Source organism: Hippopotamus amphibius, chromosome 4, assembly GCF_030028045.1.
Source record: "Hippopotamus amphibius kiboko isolate mHipAmp2 chromosome 4, mHipAmp2.hap2, whole genome shotgun sequence".
Taxonomy (NCBI): Eukaryota; Metazoa; Chordata; class Mammalia; order Artiodactyla; family Hippopotamidae; genus Hippopotamus; species Hippopotamus amphibius.
The window spans coordinates 39,072,708-39,094,541 of NC_080189.1; the positions used below are offsets into that span (position 1 = coordinate 39,072,708).

The 21,834-nt window shown below is 37.4% G+C and overlaps 1 protein-coding gene and 1 pseudogene across 2 annotated transcripts in view; both read left to right on the forward strand.

Annotated features, from left to right (window-relative positions):
• Positions 1 to 21,834, forward strand: part of IMMP2L (inner mitochondrial membrane peptidase subunit 2) — an 875,861-nt gene that overhangs the window by 215,393 nt on the left and 638,634 nt on the right. The window lies entirely within an intron of this gene.
• On the forward strand, positions 10,845 to 11,785 carry LOC130851049 (tropomyosin alpha-3 chain-like; annotated as a pseudogene).

The window sequence follows — 21,834 nt, forward strand, 5'->3', positions numbered from 1 at the left end:
TCCTTCTGAGACCCCTAGAATGCGAATGTTGGTGCATTTAACATTGTCCCAGAGGTATCTTAGGCTGTCTTCAATTCTTTTCATTCTTTCTTCCTTATTCTTTTCCACATCAGTGATTATCACCATTCTGTCTTCCAGGTCACTTATTCGTCCTTCTGCCTCAGTTAATCTGCTATTGGTTCCTTCTAGTATATTTTTCATTTCAGTTATTGTGTTGCATATCTCTGTTTGTTTGTTCTTTAATTCTTCTAGGTCTTTGGTAAAACTTTTCGATCTTTGCTTCCAGTCTTTTTTCAAAGTCCTGGATCATCTTCACCATCATTATTCTGAATTCTTTTTCTGGAAGAGTGCCTGTCTCCTCTTCATTTAGTTGTTTTTCTGGGGTTTTATCCTGTCCCTTCATCTGGTACAAAGTCCTCTGCTTTTTCATTTTCTCTATCTTTCTGTGGCTCTTGTTTTCAGTTCCATGAGACAAAATACTGCTGATACTGCTTGATACTGCTGTCTGCCCTCTTGTGGAGGAAGCTATCTAGGAGGCTCATGTGTGCTTCCTGATGGGAGGGACTGATGGTGGGTAGGGCTGGGTGGGCAGAGCTCAGTAAGATTTAATCTGATTTGGTGGGCAGAGCTCAGTAAAACTTTAATCTGCTTGTCTGCTAATGGGTGGGGCTGTGTTCACACCTTGTTGGTTGTTTGCCCTGAGGCTACTTAGCACTGGAGCTTACAGTCTGAGAGGGTTAATGCCAATCAGCACTTCAGAACCCCTGCTGCCAGTGCCCCCGTCTCCTCGGTGAGCCACAGCTGCCCCCCACCTCTGCAGGCAACCCTCCAACACCAGCTGTTAGGTCTGGTTCAGTCTCCTACGGGGTCACGGCTCCTTCCCCCTCGGTCCTGGTGAGCACACTTTTTTGTGTGCCCTCCAAGAGTGGAGTCTTTGTTTCCCCCAGTCCTGTGGAGGTCCTGCAATCAAATTCCCCTGGCTTTCAGAGTCTGATTCTCTGGGGATTCCTCCTCCCGTTGCTGGACTCCCAGGTTGGGGAGCCTAACATGGGGCTTAGAACCCTCACTTTAGTGGGTGGGCTTCTGCAGTATAACTGTTCTCCAGCTTGTGAGTCACCCACCCAGCATTTATGGGATTTGATTTTAATGCGGTTGCGCCCCTCTTACCATCTCATTGCATCATCTCCTTTGTCTCTGGATGTGGGGTGTCTTTTTTGGTGAGTTCCAGTGTCTTTCTGTCGATGATTGTTCAGCATTTAGTTGTAATTCCGGTGCTCTTGCAAGAGGGAGTGAGCGCATGTCCTCCTACTCCGCCATCTTAATCCTATCTCCTCGCCTTTTAGTCTTGTTTATGGTTTCTTTTGCTGTGCAAAAGCTTTTAAGTTTCATGAGGTCCCATTCGTTTATTCTTGATTTTATTTCCATGATTCTAGGAGGTGGGTCAAAAAGGATGTTGCTTTGATGTATGTCAAAGAGTGTTCTGCCTATGTTTTCCTCTGTCAGCTTTTAATGGTATACCTACCTATTGCCTATGCAACAAGCTTCTTCTATTTTATTCTTTCCCTTTCCTTCTTATCCCACTGTTTTATTAGCATTGTTTCTACTTTGTGAGAACATACAGTACATAACATTGTGTGTATCATATAGCATATATTTTCCTTTGTTTACACTGTTTTTGTGTCTCATATCTACAGATAAATGTATAAATGCACACTTAATTTTTGGCTTAACTTTCCCAATAATTGCTTAATTGGATTAAATTTATCCTCTAATAGATTTCTCAACGACTTGGGGACACAGAATTCCTTGAGCTTTTACATGTTTAAAGGTTTTTCTACAGGGTTTGATAATCAAAGGCAGCTTGGCTATATATAAATCTTTAGATTTCACTTTCTTTCTTGGAATTTTGTGAAAATGCTGCCCATTAGTACTTTGCTTTGACTCTTGTATTTGATAAACCTGTTGCCAGTCTAATTCTCTTTCCTTTGTACATTATTTGAATTTTTTGCTTGGATACCCTGAGAATTTTTCCTTTAATGTCTACCTTTTACTAGGAGTTGATCATTGTAGGCCCTCTTTCCTTGGTGCCAAGTGTCCTCCTGCAGTGTATAGATTCAGGTCTTTTATTTCTTAATACTTTATTGAAGTAGAGTTTCAAATATTAGTTCTATTCCATTAAAAAAAATCTTCTTTAGGAATTCAATTTATATGTAAATTGGGTTTTCTTTTGTCTGTCTTCCATTTCAACCACTTTCTCTGTGACCCTTTAATTTTTTTTCTCAGTTCCATTTTATTCACTTAGTTGTTTCTCGGTTGTTTTTCTACTATCCCTTGTTATATTTTCCTTGAAATCTGTTTTTTGTTTATCGTTTTATAATTTAGTTTCCATTTGTGGTATGATTTTGTAGTTTTCTACTTTTTAGTTCAATCAACTCTTTTTTTCCCCCCATCATACATTTTCTCTTAGTTTTAAATTTCTGTTTCATCTACCTACATGATGGTTTGAGGATATTTAATTAAGCGTTGAGTGTTATGTTATAATTTCCTTCTGTTTTGGAGATTTGTGGGGAAGGGATGGAATTTTCTTCAGATGAATTGTTTGGGTTATTCTCAATTTTGTTTTTATAGTAGTTTTTTTGGTGTCTGTTCTTCCAGTGTGTTGGAACACACAGGAATTAGGTTGGAACTAGGTTATGATGTTCCTAGTTCAAGAGCACTCTCTTCTGTCACTGCAGGCAAAGTATTGCTGCTTCTTTACTGGATGGCATGGCTTTTGTATAGTTACGTGTCCCTTGATTTTAAAATTTTCTTTTGTTTTATGCGATTCTAAATATTTCCCCTTGCTTCTTTACTTTTCTATGTATAGTTCCCAAAGAAACCTTTCCTTTTGTTTTAACTCTCTTCTCCCTTCAACATGAAAGCTTTCTGAGGTTGCCTAGTCATCTGTAATGCACCTTTTCAAGTCCCTTCTCTGTGTCATTGCTTGTATCTAACTGTTGGCTTTCAGTATTTTTACATATACGATCGATTCTCTAGCAGTGGTTTTAAATCACATTCAGGTCTGCCATTAGCTCCCCTCTTAATTCTTTGTATTTCTCCTGAACTGCTGTTGGTTTCATGAAGCCTGATGGCAGGAACACCAGTGAGAGCATCCTGGAATTTAATGTTTACATTTATACTTACAAGTAATTTGAAGTTGAGAGGTTTCTGTCTTCCAGTTATGTTGAGTCATGAGTTTGTGCAGTTTTATTTGTTCTTCCTGTTTTTTTGTTTTGTTTTATTTTTTATTTTTTTGTTTTTTTTGAATTTGTTGGGACTTTGAGATTTGGACCACACCCACTACTTCGACTACCCAGAACCTTCTGTATACGTTATCACTCAACCTCCTGTAGCAAAGTAAATGTTTTAAAATTTTGCTTAGTATGAAATTCAACTATTGAATATATATGAAAGCTTTCCAAAAGATGAGAAAATATTTTACATAATTAAATTTACACATCATAGGCTTTATCAGACACATAGTTTGAGCAGGTTAGAAAAAAAGGATTTTGAGGTCTTACCAAGGTCTTACTAATGTAAAAATCAAGGGCTTTTTGTCTCTGTGTTATTAATGTTGAGAGTCCCTAACATTTTATGAGAATAAATGAAAAAATAGCAATCTTCTTAAGTGTGATGCATCATTCACTGTGATTCTTTTTGCTAAGATTACCCGAGACAACTGTGTGTGTTTAGTGAGTCCAAGGGCACGTTGAAGTTTCATGTGGAATAGTTACCTGGGAATTTGCTGAAGCAATTACTCTGCTGTTTAATGACAAGTAATTATCCACATCACTTCCCAAGCTGTACATCTCTCTCTTGCCCTTCAGCATTGTGAACATCACAGCCATTGGTATGCACCTTGGTTATGCACAGTATCCAGCTGTTACCTACTCTGAGACGTAACACACCTCTAATTTATATAGCTAAATCTTGCTCCACTGGGGCTCATAAATCTGAAGCCTTACTTTTTTGTGGTGGCCAGTTTTTGTTTTCTTCAGACTTTGTAATGCTTTAAGAATCTTTGGCCCCTGAAATATATTTTGTACCAGTTAGGAGCAAGAAGGGACAGTAATTTTCCTACTGGGGAAAACTGGGTAATCTTGTAAATGCATTTCTAATTATCATTCTGTGGGATCTTATTCATTTCTCGCTGCCATGGGTTTCATTGTAACATGTCATAATTGGTATAATATAGTTTAAGTTTTTCTTGTATTACATCAGTTTTTGAAGCGTCTTTAATATTCGTTTGTAACCTGCAGCTGAATTGAAAAGAACCCCAGCTGTATTGACAGTTTTCAAAATAACTTTTAAGAACTTAGAGTATTCTGAGAGAGCTGTTCCAGTGGTGCTCTTAAAACTAATACAAGTTCTCTGAGTAAGATTGGATCATTATACTTTCATTAGTTCTATTATGACTAAGAGGTCATGAAGTGGCTACTGCAGTTATCTTTTATATTCTCCAGCTTAGCAATGAAAAGATAGAAAAATATGAGCAGTTTCTGTGCTTCATATTGCTTTATTCCTACATTTATTTCCATATGTATTACTGTATTTACCTCTTCTCTCCAAACAGGTGATCATGTATGTAGTTAAACCTCATTATCACACTGAGATCAGGACCTTTTCCATATGTAGACATCTGGGGAGTTCAGAATTTTTCATAATATATGCTCCATGTTTTTCTGCTTCCATTTCTGACCTCAAACAATCTGTGGCTCTCTCCTTCTACCTCTGCATTTATCTTGGGTAAACCAGAGGATTTTATGGTAGCACTTAGGTTATCACAATACCATAAGATTGCTTTCTATCTTCTAACTTACCTCTGAAAATAGTTAAATATTTTACTCTTGTATTCAGAAACAGTGCATTGAAGAGCTAAATTTCCCCATATTTCTTTAGCTTTTTTTATTCACATATTGGAATATGGGGTTTGAAACAGGTTATTGTAGATCATGTCTCTGTAATAAGTACTAGAACCTTCTTTTTAAATGGGATAAGAAATACATTGCAAAAAGGTAAAGTTTAAATTGTAATGTCATTGTGAACCCAGAATGTTTACATTAGTCAGCTGATTTAGGAGGATTAAGGAATTGCAAATTAATAATTCAGGTATGGGGATCACCCTTCTAAATTTTTCTGAGTCAGTTTACTTGATAAAACAATAATCTGTAGTTATTTATGTATAATTTAATATTATTTAGACTATGGCATTTAGTGTTAATATTAATTTAAACATTTATACTAGTCCTCTCCCCACATATGCAAGATAATAGTAATCCTCCTTATTTTCACCACTGTGTGAATATTGTTACACTTCCTAACTAATTTTGGTTTTCAGCAGAGCAATTTGGGATTAGACATTTGAGGACAAATACTTAACATGTTCATACTTACAGAAAAGGATAAAGCCATTCTTCTCCATAAAACTATGACCACCTCTTCACACCTAAGAAAATTAACAGTAATTCTGTAATGTCATCTGATATCCAGTCCACAGTTGTCCCCTAAAATATTTTTGGTAGGTGTTTTTTTTTTTTTTTTTCCCCAGGTACTGAGACCAGTGAAAGTTTACAAGGTTATGTCTTACACACCTTCTTGAATAAAATACAGTGCTTTCTGTTTAATAGCTGTGACTATGACAAAGAGAAGTGACTCTCCTGCAGTGAATATTCCTTCTATGAAAACAAAAAAACAAAAACAAAAGTAGGTTGGGAGTCTTTGCTACAAAATCATAGTGGCATATGGTGCTGAAGCCCTTAATTAGCCTTCTTTATTGATGGAAATTGAATTAACCTTGGAGAAAGTGGTCTCCTTTTCCTCTTTTGTTTTTCTTCCCTCTCCAACTTTCCTCTCCTTCTCTTTGCACTTTGTCCTTTGACTTCTGCTGTTCCATATTCACGACGCAGGAATGTCATTGGACACTAAATTTGGCTATGAGAATTTCTGAATCAGTCAGTGTAGGAGACGACTGAAAACTGAGCTTGGAACTTTTACTTCTGGAGGGATATTACGTATTACAATTTTGGAATTAATATAACTGTCTAAAATGAAGAGATATTTTATTTCTTATCTTTGGTTTCATTAAAAACTGTTTTCTGTGGTTTTGAAAACTTAAAAACTTTCATTAAATTTAACAATTATTGGCTAAGCACTCTTTTTTTGCAGACTTTAATTCATATTCTTAATTGAGGTGTGATGATGGACTAATTGCTTTTAAAATACCCAATACATGAAAAACTCTTAAGTATGATTTTCTTCATATATTATAAACCTGAAAGAAATAAGAATTGAGGAAATAAGACATTTACTCTTATTTGCTTTGGGACATTTTATGAAATGTAACTTAAAAAAAAAGTACTGTACATAATTTAAGCACAGCATGTTTTACCATATGTGACTTCAAGCAGTAATAAATTATAAATAGCAGTGTTCCTCACAATTCAGTTATAGGCAAAACTACATTATAGTTTAAATTCAAATTCTAGTAGATTATTACTACAGTAGAATTTCAAAAGGGCTTCAACCTTTCTAATAAAAAAATGCAAATGAATCAACTGTGAGATGCTATCTTGACCCACCACACTGACAATGCTGAACAATAATATCTAGTATGGGAAGGGGTTCAAGGGAATAGAAGTTGTATCCTTGTAATGGGAATGTAAAATTCTTAATCTTTTTTGGAAGGAATTAGATGATATGCATTAAGATTTACAACCTTTGATCCAGTAATTCCACCTCAAGGAATTTTTCTTAAGGGAGTAATCAGAGAGCTACACAAATAATTACATGAAGTGTTTTATTACAGAAGGATTTGTAATACTAAAACATTAAAACAAAAACGTAAATGCTGAAAAATAACAGAATGATTAAAAATTATCTGATTAGGTCCAAATGATTATCACAATATGCATTTATTTAAAATGACATTTTGGAATTTATTTACTGATATGGTAAAATACCTATAATAATATTAAATGAAAAAAGTAAAATAGAAAATTGTATTTATTTTGCTTGCTTTCACATTTGTATTTTTTTAAAAAATATATCTATTTCCATACAAGACTATTGAAGTAAAAAATACCAAAATGTTAACAACTACTACTTATAATTGAAAGATAATACATTTTTAATGGTCCCATTTTATATACTTTCTTGAATCTTTGAAAGTTTCTACCATTAACACGTATTATTTTAAAAGTAAAAAAATATTTGAAAAAAGCCGTCACAATTAGCTCAAAGAATATACATCTATAAAAATGCATGTAAATTATTTTGTGACTAAAATCTCAGATTACCATTTTTCCTGTTTGCAAAGCTATTGTTGGATTTTATGCTAGTAAAATAATATTCACCAAATATTACATTCTCTATGGAATAGCATTTGCAAAACTCATATTTAGAGAACACAATTATGTTAGTGAATTGAAATTAATGAAATGGCATCCCACACAGGCACCATAATTTGCATATTAATTTCAGTTAATGTTTTTATGGATGTGACAGGCTTATTCTAGTCATATTTGATGAAAAAAAAAAGATTGTGAAGCAACCAAATGTTGAGCAGTTGTTCTAGTAGATTCACAGTATTCCAAAAGACATCTTTAATGTGTTATTTTTGGCACTTTTACTTTAGTTTATTTACCTTGTATTGCTTTTTTAAAGTACAAATATATTTTGTCAATAAATAGGTAATTATTGATGCTGAGTATTTATTTTTTAATAATAAACACCCCCCCCCCACCCCCACACACACAACACTCTGGCAACCACCAATCTGTTTTCTGTATCTTTGAGATTGTTTTCTTTCTTTGCTTTGTTTTTTAGATTCTACATGTAAGTAATATGGTAAAGTATTTGTCTTTCTCTGTCCAACTTATTTCACTTAGCAAAATCCCATCAAGGTCCATCCATGTTTGTCACAAATGGCAAGATTTTCATTCTTATTTTATGGCTGAATAGTATTCTATGTGTATATATTACCAGCAGTCCCCAACCTTTTTGGCACCAAGGACCAATTTCTCAGAAGACAATGTTCCACGGACAGAGGGAGGGCCGGGGGGCGGGGTGGGGGTTCAGGTGATAATGCAAGTGATGGGGGGGATGGGGAGCAACAGGTGACGCTTCGCTCTCTGACCTGTCTCTTACCTCCTGCTGTGCAGCCCGATTCTTAACAGGAGGCTGACTGGTACTGGTCCATGGCCCTGGGGGTTGGGGACCCCTGATATTTTCTTTATCCATTTATCCATTGATGGACACTTAGGTTGTTTCTCTATCTTGGCTATTGTAAATGATGCCTCAGTAAACATGGGGGTACATATATCTTTGTGAATTAGTGTTTTCATTTTCTTTGGATAAATCACCAGAAATAGAATTGCTGAGTCATGTGGCAGTTCTATTTTTAATATTTTGAGGAATTTTCATACTGTTTTCCATAGTGGCTGCAGCAAGTTACATTCCCAGCAACAGCACACAAGGGTTCCTTTTAATTCATATCTTCACCAACACTTAGTATTTCTTGTCCCTTTGATAATAGCCATTCTATGATAGTGATGAGTTGGTATCTTATTGTGGTTTTGATTTACATTTCCCTGATGATTAGTGATGTTGAGCCCCTTTTCATGAACCTATTGGCCATCTGTATGCTTTTTTTGGGGGGGGGGGGAGAATGTTCATTGAGATCCTCTGCCCATTTCTTTAATTGAATTTTTTTTTTTTTTGCTGTTGGGTTGTTTGACTTCTTTATATATTCTGGATATTAACCTCTTATCGAATATATAGTTTGCAAATATTTTCTCCCATTTGGTAGGTCGCATTCATTTTGTTGATAGTTTCCTTTGCTGTGCAGAAGCCTTGAGTTTGATTTCATCCCACTTTGTTTTTGCTTTTGTCAATTTTGCTTTTGGAGTCAGATTCAAAAAATCATCAAGACTGATGTCATGAAGCTTACCACCTATGCTTTTTTTTTTTCTAGAATTTTTATGGTTTCAGGTCCTACATTCAAGTCATTAAGCCATGTTGAGTTTATTTTTGTATATGGTATAAGATGGTGGTCTAGTTTCATTCTTTTGCATGTGACTGTCCAATTTACCCAACACCATATATCAGAAGACTAACCTTTCCCTATTGTATATTCTTGCCTTGCTTGTCATAAATTACTTGATCTTACATATGTGGGTTTATTTCTGGGCTTGCTATTTTTTTCTTTTCTTTTTTTTTAATCCATGTGTCCTGTTAACAAGAAACAGCTTCTTTATAAGTTTTATAGTTTTTCTGTTTTTATCTTCATTAATTTTTTCCTTCTGACTTTGTTTTACTTTGTTGATCTATTTCTAGCTTTTGAATGGAATGTGTAAATTACTTTTTCAAAATTTATATATGTAAATATTTAATGCTATGGATTTTCTTCAGAGAAGTGCTTTTGCTCTGATCTGTATAATTGTTTAATAGCTTGTTTGTCAATTTCCAGGTGAAAAGGTTTTACATTAATTAGGGTTGTTTGTTGGTGATCAGAGAACACTATTGGTGTATTTGTATATTAGTATTAATACACTAAAATATAGTATTAGTATTAATTTACTAATATTAGTACAGGTGTACCTCAGAGGTATTGTGGGTTGGTTTCAGACTACTGCAATAAAGTAACTATTGCAATAAAGTAAGTCACACAAACTTTTTGGTTTCCCACTGCATAGAAAGGTTATAATTACATGATACTGTAGTCTATTAAGGGTGCAATAGCATTATGACTAAAAAGCCAATGTATATACCTTAATTAAAAAATACTACTATTGGAAAAATGGCACCAATAGACTTGCTTGATACAGGGTTTCTACAAACCTTCAGTTTGTTTAAAACGTAATATCTGGGAAGCATAATAAAGCGTAATAAGACAAGCTATGCCTCTGTTGGTATAGGTTTAAATTTTTGGATTCAGATCCTGTTACCAACCAGACTTTGAGTTCCTTCTTCTTTTTTGGCACCCAGAGATTTCTCTCCCTTGGTTTCAAATTTGGCTATATCCCAGAATTCTTTTGTTATCCCCTTCTGCCTTAGCATTTCATTGATTTGGAGGAGAAAGTGAGGATTCTGTCTGCAAAATCCATTATAAAATTGTGCTGCAGTTATGCTTGTATTTTCTTCAGTTTCAGGGTATCTTTACAATGTAAACTAAAATTCTGCATCTAACCAGTCTCGGGGTCAATTTGACATCGGTGAATATTTATTGAGAATCTGTTATCTTGTCACATACTATTCCAGTGGGTCAGGCATAAAGGAATTTCTGAGACAGCTTCTTATTTATTAGTAATTGTTCAGTAGATATCAAGTCCTAGAGTCATAGCATCCATGTTTGGGTCTAATTATGCAGGCAGAACTACAAATTGGAAGCCTTTATCTTACATTCCTACAGGGATATTTCTTGGCATTGTTTTCTCTTGCAGAAAATATAAAGGTTCAAAAATGAAGGAATGTACTTTAAGTACTGTTAATGAAGAATGCTGCTTATTGTGCTTTGGGTTTTAACATACTTTAGGTTTTAACATAGACATTTTAGGCTTAAGGATTTGTATCAACATGACTGAAGGTATTTTAAGGTAAGTTACTTTAGTCACAAGGGTAAAGATGAAAGTAAAGTTTTAGAAGTGTTTTACAGAACCTTTAAAAGGCCTGCTGAAGTTTTGTATACTAATTAGTGTACAGTTCTACACCTCTTAATTAAATAAACTGCTATTGTTTTCCCATTATTCTTGGGCTTTGAAGAGTGAGTCTAAAAGAATACTTATATTAAAACCACATTCAGGGAGAAGCGGCTGCAGCGCCGAGCGGAGGAGGCAGGAACCCGAAGGCGAGCAGGAGCTGGGTGGGGACCATGGCCGGGATCACCACCATCGAGGCGGTGAAGCGCAAGATCCAGGTTCTGCAGCAGCAGGCCGATGATGCAGAGGAGAGGGCCGAGCGCCTCCAGCGGGAAGTGGAGGGAGAAAGGCGGGCCCGGGAACAGGCTGAGGCTGAGGTGGCCTCCTTGAACCGCAGGATCCAGCTGGTTGAAGAGGAGCTGGACCGCGCTCAAGAGCGCCTGGCCACAGCCCTGCAAAAGCTGGAGGAAGCCGAGAAGGCTGCTGCTGAGAGTGAGAGAGGTATGAAGGTTATTGAAAACCGAGCCTTAAAAGATGAAGAAAAAAATGGAACTCCAGGAAATCCAACTCAAAGAAGCTAAGCACATTGCAGAAGAGGCAGACAGGAAGTATGAAGAGGTGGCTCGTAAGTTGGTGATTATTGAGGGAGACTTGGAGCGCACAGAGGAGCCAGCTGAACTGGCAGAGTCCCGTTGCCGAGAGATGGATGAGCAGATCAGACTGATGGACCAGAACCTGAAGTGTCTGAGTGCTGCTGAAGAAAAGTACTCTCAAAAAGAAGACAAAAATGAGGAAGAGATAAAAATTCTTACTGATACACTCAAGGAGGCAGAGACCCGTGCTGAGTTTGCTGAGAGATCGGTAGCCAAGCTGGAAAAGACAGTGGATGATTTGGAAGATAAACTGAAATGCACCGAAGAGGAGTACCTCTGTACACAAAGGACGCTGGACCAGACCATGCTTGACCTGAATGCGATGCAGAGCACCCCAGTCCCACCCTGCCGCTGCTCCTCCCTCTGACCCCGACTCCGCTGAGGCCAGCCTGCCCGAAGCTGACCTTTAAACTGAGGGCTGATCTTTACCTGGAAGGCTGCTTTCTCCTTTCGCCACCTCTCCCACCCCCACCCCGTGTCCTTTTCACCAAACTGTCTCTGCCTCTTCCCAGAGATTCCAGTTGGGCTAGAGGCTGAGCACCTTTGGGAACAACGTTGAAGGGAATGTGAGCACAATGCAAAGGGTCTTTAAAAAGCATGTTGTGATGTACACATTTTGTAATTACCTTTTTTTGTTGTTGATGTAGCAACCATTTGTAAAATATTCCAGATAATTCCACAGTTCTGAAGCAGCAGTCTAATCCCTTTCTCACTTTTGGAAGGTAACTTCAGCTTAATGCACATTGCCCTCTCCATGGAGGAGGGAAAAAGATATAGGCCTGCCTTACTGAGAGCCAAACAGCCCGGAGAAAGACTCCGTTTTGGGAAACCTCATTGCTCTGTAAAAAGTACCCACCAAACCAGAAAGGTGATTCCAGGAGGAGTTGCCCGTGCCCACCTACCCCCCCCTTCCCCCTCAAAAAAACATGCTGTTCAGGTTTTCAGCTTTATGATATCTTTAGGCAACGTTTTTTTTTTCCCCTATCAGAAGTGACCAAATTAAATTAAAATGGTGAGACCTCTGTCTGAGACCAAATTCTCGTCCCAGCTTTACCCTGTTCCCAGCCGCTCACAGAATGGATCATGTGCCCCTTATCTTGAGGTAACCACTTATTTGCTCTTCTGCCTCCTGGAAAGAAAGGAAGAAAAATTATGTTTTGCCACTGATTTAGCCATATGAAACTCATCTCATCACCCTTTTCTGGGTCTGAAGCTGCTGTCTCTAAAAGTGCCATCTCATGTGCTTTGTATCAGTTAGTGCTGGAGAAATCTTGAATAGCTTATGTACAAAACTTTTTAAATTTTATATTATTTTGAAACTTTGCTTCTTTGGGGTTGGGGCACACTGGTCACCCCATCTGTCTGTGAGAGCTCTCTACAGTCTGTGGGCTGGCAGTGTGCTGATCTTTTAAAGTTTCTTTCCCCACCCAACCCCCCCTTTTTGATGAGGTTTCAGTGAGGTCTGTTAGGTGTGCATCCTGCAGCTTAATTGGCTTAAAATGTACTCTCCTTTGGTGCGGTCTCTTTGGGGGCCAATTGGGAGAAAGAAAAACCAATAGTGTAACTGTTTTGATACTAAAAATTGATAAATGTCTTTTTGAAATAAAGAACCAGTCCCTCCAAAAAAAAAAACAAAACAAAAACAAAAACCACATTCAGGTGTTTATACTCACGGATTTCTGAATTTAAAGATTTAGGGCATAGTTACATAATAACACTGAGCTTTGGATTTAGGACTACAATTTTGATTTGCAGATTTTTAAGGCCTTATTTTTTTTATCACTCCCAGGATACACTGCAAACACCTGAGAAGCTCAAGCTTAAAGATAAATAAAACTTAGGAAAAAAAAAGATTTTTGTAAGTTTTTTTCCCCCAGTCAAGAATATTTGCATTTAATTTAAGACATTGAGTACATTATCTCAAATCAGAGATCTGAGCAGTTGTGAGCTTCCAAGGAGCACTCAGAATGGATGGAAAACATCCTTTATAATTACTGTCATTTATTTAATCAGTGTGCAGTGATTAAATCATGTAAGGAAGCAGGATTTTGATTAAAATCCTTTTCTTTCAGTGGAGGTTGTAATCTGCTGATACTGAACCAGTTGGGTGCTGACTTAAACTCTCCTAGCATGGACAGGTGCTTATTTGTTATGATGGGGAGACAAACAAGGGTAAGTCAGATCTAAAGGCCAGCATCACACTATAGCTTCTCCATCAGCAAACTTTCCCAGATTCACTTGCAGTGTCATAGAGTTTCTGACCAACTCTTAGTTGTTATTTTTCCCTTGGGGCAGATCTAAAGAGTAGCTTAGCATAGTTCACATACATTTTGGTAGCCATTTGTTCTTGAAGGAAGCACAGATTTGCATACCCTCCCATCCCCATGTTTATTCATGTATTCTTTTACTCAGTAAATATTTATTGAGAGTATTATGGGTTTCAAATTCTGTGCTAGGTACCCTGATACACATATGAATAATGTTATTTCTGCTTTTTAGGATCTTGTAGTTAGGGATGGAGAGAGGAAGAAAAAATTTGAACAATACAATGTAATGTGATAATTGTAAGCTCGGGGTGCTTTTGGAGCACATACGTGTGCCAAATATGAGAGGTCTAAGAATGTTTCCTGGAGGACTACAAACTGAATTAAGCTCTGAGGAATGCGGAATAGTGGGACTTGGTGCGGAGAGAGTATGGATTACTCTCAATATATCGTCAATTGAAGTACTCCAAATACTTGAGTCTTGCTGGGTATGAAAAGTAGCAGTGGTAAGAGAGGACACTTGAGAGTAAACAGTCAGGTCATAAAGGACCTTGTGAAGTGTGCTAAAGAGTTTGAACTTGATCTGAGGGTGGTGGGGAACCGCTCAAAAGTTTTAGGAAGTTTACTCTCGCTGTGTTTTAAGGGGCATGAATTTGGGGTCATAAAACCAGAGGGAGAGAAACCAGTTAAGAGACTGTTTGCATAACCTGAGCTAGAAATGCTTAAGTAAACACTGAGGCAGTCAGTTGGAGAGAAATGAAGAGATTAAAGAGCTAACAAGAATTTGGTCTAATTGACTATGGGTTGAAAGGGGAGAGGCAGGCATGACTCCTAAGCTTCTGATTTGGGTGAGAAGGTGGCTGTATGGTGATGACACTGACTGAGGTGAATGAGTGAGAAGGCAGATGGGGGCCTAGAATTGTTCAGATTCATACTATGGAATTAGCTTCTGTAGCTTCTGTCCTGGAATGACAACCTGAGCAGGTGTTCTCCCACTTTGCAGCCGTGTACAGGCCAGGTGTGTTCTGCTGTTGTTGAAGCCTCACATGACTCATGCTTGAGGGTCGCTGACTTGTCCTTTCTTTCCGAGTAGATGCCTTCCCAGGATGTAGGATGCTGTGGTGATGAGGGTGCTTTTTAAAAGAGGCCTTAATACACAGTATTAAGTAATAAATAGCTTATGAGGGAGGAAAGAGTTTCATTCAGTAGTACTTAATTTAAAACATAGATGAAAGAGAAAAATAGAGACAATTTCCATGTAAAGTCATTGCTATCACTTACAAAATGTTGCACCTGATATATTAACCATTAGTTATTCCATAATAGGTCTTGGGCATTGCCTGGAAATGTGCCCTGAAGGTATATTTTCAGCCAACGTTCTGGCCTTCCTTTAATCTGTTTGTTTTCTTTTTTACACTTTATGCTATTTTAACTTTCTAGGAAACCGTAGGTTTTAAATGATCAACATCGGAACTAAAACTGTCTCTTTCTTAACACAGTACCTATCCATATAGAATATAGTCTCCCTTGAGATGGATTATGGGATTATTCTTGAGGGCTGGTCATTGGGACAATCAGATATATAACATTGATAGATTATGAGTATTTTGGTAGTTCACTGCTAAGATTCTCCTCTGACTCTGCTTCCTTACCTCGTACCCTGATCCATCCCTACCATCTCACCAGGCAAAATGAGTCCTGCTTGGATCTGATTTTCTGTGAATTTTTTTTACTCTTTTGGAAATAACATTGTATCACATTTGGAACATATTGGAGAAGTCTATAATATGTAGCACATTAGTATAGAAGTGTATTCTACTTGTGTAGAGATGGCTTTTAGGGCTTATGAGGACTTAAACTATGGTCTTTATGCCATAAAACATCAGGGTCACGACCTGATATTGCTGAACAGTTCTCTGGATGCTGTGAGGGTGAAAAAAGAATGCTCTCAGCGCTTTGTTGAGTGTGACGTGATTACAAATGATTCCACACGAAGTCCTGAAAGTATAAGCATGCCCTCAGCCTTGCCCTCCTGTGGACATTTTTGGAGGCTTCTACTCAGACTCTCAAAGTCCAACGGAGTCTTACCTTAAGGCACATGGTGATTTTTTGATTACCATGATGGTATGAGAGGCATATTTGTTTCTCTTGTTACCACAATGGGTGGACAAAATTTAAGATGATGATACAGAGCAATAGTTGCTGTAGATGGCTAATCTCTGGCTAATTAGCGGACTAATCTTAGAGTTATTCAGTATAGCCTGAGAAACCCTGAATCTTGTGAAGAACAGACAATATATTTGCTCTGTAATTGGTTTGAAAGAATTATTTCCACACTTGCAATGTAAATAACACCAGATATTTAATAGTCCTACTTTAGTAACTGAAATATTTTTAAAAGAACCTATTAACTAAGAGAAATCTTTCTTAATTATGTTATAGTTAGTTATGGTCAGTCCTCCATATCTGTGGGTTCCACATCTGTGAATACAGAGAACTGACTGTACTTCATTGTGTTACATAAGGGACTTGAGTATCTGTGGATTTTGGTATGCACAGGGGATCCTGCAACCAATTCCTGTGGATACTGAGGGACGACTGTATTTAGTCTTGAAGTAGCTTGGTAAGGTACTGTCTTTAAAAAGTGCTGTCTTATAAGTTTGCCGTGTATCAGAACTAGAAAACTATTTTCTGGTTTGATCTGAGCCATACCAGTGTTTTACAATGAATATTTTGGTTGAGGTTTAGTCATGTTGAGGCCAGATGTAGTTTTGCATCTGATCTGAGGCTTCTTGTGATAACTTTTGGGGTAAAATCTTTTCATGGGCAGTGGTTCCCTGACCTCCCTTTCTTCAGACATCTGTGGGTACCTGCTGTCTGTCACCACCAGACTTCACCCCCCCTCCCCCTTCCCTTGTACTCAACCTGAAACATTGTTTGTGTGCTCAAACCCTCTGATGGTCTTTGTAAGGATGGAAGTACCCTCTCAGCTCTCTCATCTATATTAACCAGGCATCTTGGGGAAAGGCTGCCATCTGCTTTGTGGACAGAATCAATCTGCCTTTCAATTACACTGATATTCAGGCCCCTTAAAGGCCCTCTCCTGGCACCTGAGGCCCTCTTTCACACTTTAACTTTTTAGATTCTGGCCTATATTGGAAAACATAACTGCAAAATCACAAGCCAACATGGTTTCTATTTCTCTAATCCTTCATAGCTTGGATAAGTATAGCATTATAAGGATTGCATTATAAGTACTGTTTATGTTCTGTAAATACTTAGTTAACATACTTGGTGCTCAAATGGCAGGCTGGAAAAAATGAAAATTTTTTAAATGTATCTTCTTACTTGATATTTTTTAGAAAAGAAAAAGAACATACAGAAGCTATAACAAAGTTTATTCAGCCTTTATTGACATTTTTAAAGTTTGATTTAACTCTGAGAGGATTAGGAAGTAATGAAATGTTAAATTCACAAACTTAAATCTTATTTTTGATAGGTTTAAAGAGCTGTAAGGTCTTAAATTTTTCTTAATTCGACAACAAAATAAACAACCTTTACTAACCTTGTGAAATCAATGACTGACAGGCTGTTCCCAGCAGCCTTATAATGGTCTCTTTTTGGGCCCTGGCAATTAGACTTGAGAGAATGAAGATGAATTGTTGTGTTTTGTGATTTATTTTTAAAATTTCCAAATTCAAGAGTTAAATAAAATTCCATACCCTCTTTGCTAAGAATGTTTGCTTTTAATTTTTAGATCTTTGAATATTTTATTACTAGTTTATCCCTCTAATTCATTGCTACTAGGTCTTCAAAATGCTGAATATCTAGGGTCTCTTTGAGTGATAAACCTCAATTTCCAGGGAGTCGTGTAATATTCTTTGCATATTTAATGTTGGATCTTAACACATAAATCTTGCCTTCAGCTAAATCACATTGAGCTTGGCTAAATCTTTGTTCCTACATTAGATCTGAATAATGATGCACTGACAATTAGAGTCTTCATTTATCTCTAGATCAGAGTGGCTTTAGATATTGTTGAATTTTGTATCATATATATCTCTTAGATGAAATCCTGGAGTGGGTAAAGGATTTAAGATCAGAGGCCCGATAAGAGTCAGGTCTTCCGTGTCCATTTAATTTAACCCTTGAGGCACTTTTCACTCCTGTATAAAGAGCCAACAAAACTTAAAAAAAAATTTTTTTTATTGAAGTATAGTTGATTTACAATGTTGTGTTAGTTTCAGGTGTACAGCAAAGTGAATCAGTTATAAATATACATATACCCACTCTATTTTTTGTTTTAGTTTCTTTTCCAACAGTACTTTTGTTACAAAGTTGTGAGAACAGATAGAGATAATCTATGTGAGGTCCTTTACGTACATTATGTAATGGCATAAATGCTCCTTTATAATTGCTTATAAATATGAGGATATAATTTTTCTTTAGCATATAAATATATGACATAATACATACCATCAGATATACTCATTCATTTCTTCTTTTTCCCTTTCTTCCATCTTTTAAAAAAAATTGCTTATTTTTTCTTCTCCTTTATAAGGGAATTTGTTAAGTTGAAATCCCTGGTAGCTGGAGTCTTCTAAGCTGTAAGCGCTTCAGAACGGAGTCTTAAAGGACAATAAGAACCACTATAATGGTATAATTTTATTCATTGCTAAAAATTTTGAAGAGTTTTTTCTTTTCTCTCTATTGATATATTCATCCCCAAATGATACATTTAGATCACACCAAAGCGTTTTACTTTGTTGGCTCTTAACACACTGAAATATGTATATTGGTTTTCAGGTTTTTCTTCCTGCTGACTTTTTGCCATGTCTTCTCTTTGTGTATAAATCTTTCAGTTAGGGTGGCTGGCTTGTGCTTTGAATACATCCAACTCCTTCCTGATCTATGTCTCTTATGCATTTGCTTACCCTATCTACCTGCTTGCAATTCCTTTCCACTCTTGAGGTACTTGCCCATCAGCAAGGCATGGGGCATGGTGTGAGTCTTACCTCCTCCACAGAGTCTCTTCAGGCTACTGTAGCCAGGATGGTTATTCTGTTTCTTACATTCCTAAGGAATGGTTAGCCCTAACAGTCATCTTTTCCTTAGATGAGTAGTTAGAAAGTTTTGTTTTTTCCCCTCATTTTTTTTCTAGACGGCTCTAAGAAACCTTTTCTTGTGTGTCAGTGAATTTGGGGGAGTAAACTGCACTGTATAACACAGATAATCTGCAACATCATCCCCCCCAGAAAATGTTCATTTTTAAGAAACCTAAGAGCCTCAGAAATAGTTTAAAAATCAGTCATTTCTTTTTAAGAATGCATTATGTCCAGAATCCCACTGAAGAAATTTTAAATTAATCTTTGATACTTGAAAAGCAGTATTTATTTACGAGTGATGATAACAATGAAAGGGCTAGTTTATTAAAAAAAAAAAAAAAGTATTGTTAGAGATTGGTTTGCCCTGGGCAGCTTGAAGGAGTAGGCATTTTTTGTCTTTGACCTTTTCCTACCTCGTCTTTCAGTATCTGTCCCTTTTCACCACTTCTTTCCACTTCCCTCCTTTAAACATGTATTATGTGTTTACTGTGGTCAGTCCTGTGCTTTGTGTAGTGAAGACAAGAATGAATAATAATTGTTCCTGCCATAAAGGGCTCTCATAGCCTACTGTAGAAGTCAGGTAAATTTTTGGTCAAGTATCGTTAAGTACTATAATATAAATATAAGCAAGATGCTAAGAAACACCTGTGTTATTTTTTTCCCTCTCACCTGTCAAGGCTAGTTCTCTTTCTTGCCCTGTTGTTTGGACCTCCCACTGCCTGCATGCCCAAATTTTCCATAGGAAGAATTTATTAAAGGAAGTTTTATGCAAATTTATTGATTGCAGTTGAAGAGGGCCTCTTTCCTGGTTGGCAATATAAAATGGGCTGTGATAGCATCAAAAATGATTCCCTTTTAGTATGATATGAAAAAGTCAATGTTGTTCTGAGGGAGGGTGACCTTAAAAGCAATAAGAGGGCCTTCCCTGGAGGTCCAGTGGTTAAGACTCCGAGCTTCCAATCCATGGGTGTGGGTTCAATCCCTGGTCAGGGAGCTAAGATCCCACAGGCCTACGGTCAGAGGCAGGGGCTGGGGGCTGGGTCTGGGGGAAGGCAATAAGAGTCTATCCTTAATTTTTCTATGGGTGAGATTTACCACTACACTTTACAAATATTTTCCTCTTGGTTTGTTTTGGGCAACTTCTAGTTCTTCTAGTGATTATGTATGAGGGAATATGGCAGAATTTAAATGATAACCTAAACAATATTATTAAGAGGTAGGTGTGCTGTAAAAGAATTATAACAAAATAGGTAAATAAAAAATAGAATTATATGCCACAGCTTGATTCAAATTATTTTTTACTAGCTACAGTTTCCAATTATATTCCACAGGTCTTCATCTTTTGTTTAGAAGAATCTACAGGATAATTTTATTAATTTCAATAGAGAAATAGGGTTATTAAAGTGGTCATTGAAAATACATTAATAGTTTTGAAACAAGCTTAACTGACAGATTGATTAGAAGCTGGGGAACTTACAAAAGGAAGGAGGAGGAGAGCCGGGCTTTTCTTAGACTATGAATATAGGACAAGTGGGGATTAGCTCAGTTTATTGCACCTTTAGTTCTATTTTCTCTCACTAGGATAGCTAACTGCTCTTCCATTCCCTCAGTGTTATCCTCTCTAATCAATCCTCCGCTCCTCTGGCAGTTATCTTTGTAGAATGCAAGTCAGATCTGACAATGCTACTGTATAAAACCCTGAAACCTCATCTGATCAGCTGTGGGAGATGCAGCATCCTCCTTTACTCACTGTAAACAGTCCAGCCGTTTTTCCAATTTACCCACCTCCCCGCCCCCAACTCCTCACTTGAAGTTCCAACCACATAAAATTCTGCCACTCTCCAGGCATGCTTTGTCATGTCTCTATGCCTCTGTACATGCTGTATTTATTTATTTTTTTAAAACTTTTAATTTTATATGGGAGTATAGGCAATTAACAATATTGTGATAGTTCCAAGAGCAGAGTTCCCTGTGCTATACAGCAGGTCCTTGTTGGTTATCCACTTTAAATATAGCACTGTGTATATGTTGATCTCAGACTCCCTAACTATCCCTTCTCCTCATGCTTCCCCCCGGCCCCTGGTAACCATAATTTCCTTCTCTAAGTCTGTGAGTCTGTTTCTGTTTTGTAAATAAGTTCATTTGTGTCATTTCTTTTTAGATTCCGCATGTAAGGGATGTCATATGATATTTGTCTTTCTCTGTCTGACTTACTTCACTCAGTAGGATAATCTCTAGGTCCATCCATGTTGCTGCAAATGGCATTATTTCATTCTTTTTGCACATGCTATATTTCTGACGTGGACTACATTTTTCTTCCTGTATTCTGGCCAAACTCTAATTTTCTTCCGAGAGTAACTTCCTTCCTGAAGCCTTCCTTGACTCATCTGTTTGTCATGGTTCCCTCTTCTCTGTACCTGGTACACATAGCCTAGTTCTTGTTAGATTGTATTTTTTCTTTCCTCAGACTAGAGTAAAAACTCCTGGTTGATTTTGCATATTTATCTCCAGCTTTGGACACAATGTCGGGTACAATAATCACAGAAAACACTTGTTGAATGTTGAGAAAGCTAAGATAGAATGAAAATACCATTTTGAGTCATTCTGTGCTACTTGGTTTTCTTTATCGTCCTTAATTTACCATTTAACTTACTTTCTGTACGGTTGAGGAGGGATAAAAATGGTCATACTTTATTTAACCATTAGTGTTTGGTTTCGTGCCAGCGAGGGCGATCATCTCTCAGCTCCATCCCTGCCCTATTACACCCCACCGCAGAGATATAAAACGTGCGAACATGTGTGCCAGATGCCATGGCCAGCAAGTTTTCTATCAGGCACAGCCCGAGGAAGGCAATGGTGAAAGATGCGAAGGTGAGAGGAAAGAAGCAGCTATTTATTTCCCTTTATTGGTTGGTGTACTTCAGCATGTGGCAGGAGTAGAGGATGACTGATGGTGACGACAGGTGGCTGGATGTTTCACCAGCACTGGGGGTTTCATGGTTTCATGAGCATCTCTGACTGTACGGCTGCAGAGTGATATGGTTTCCACCGAAAAGTAACAGAGCAGTCCCAGTGGCCACGTGACAGTGTTACTAGACGTTAAGCAGTGATTGCAGGCTTGTGGGCCTCAGCCCAGCAT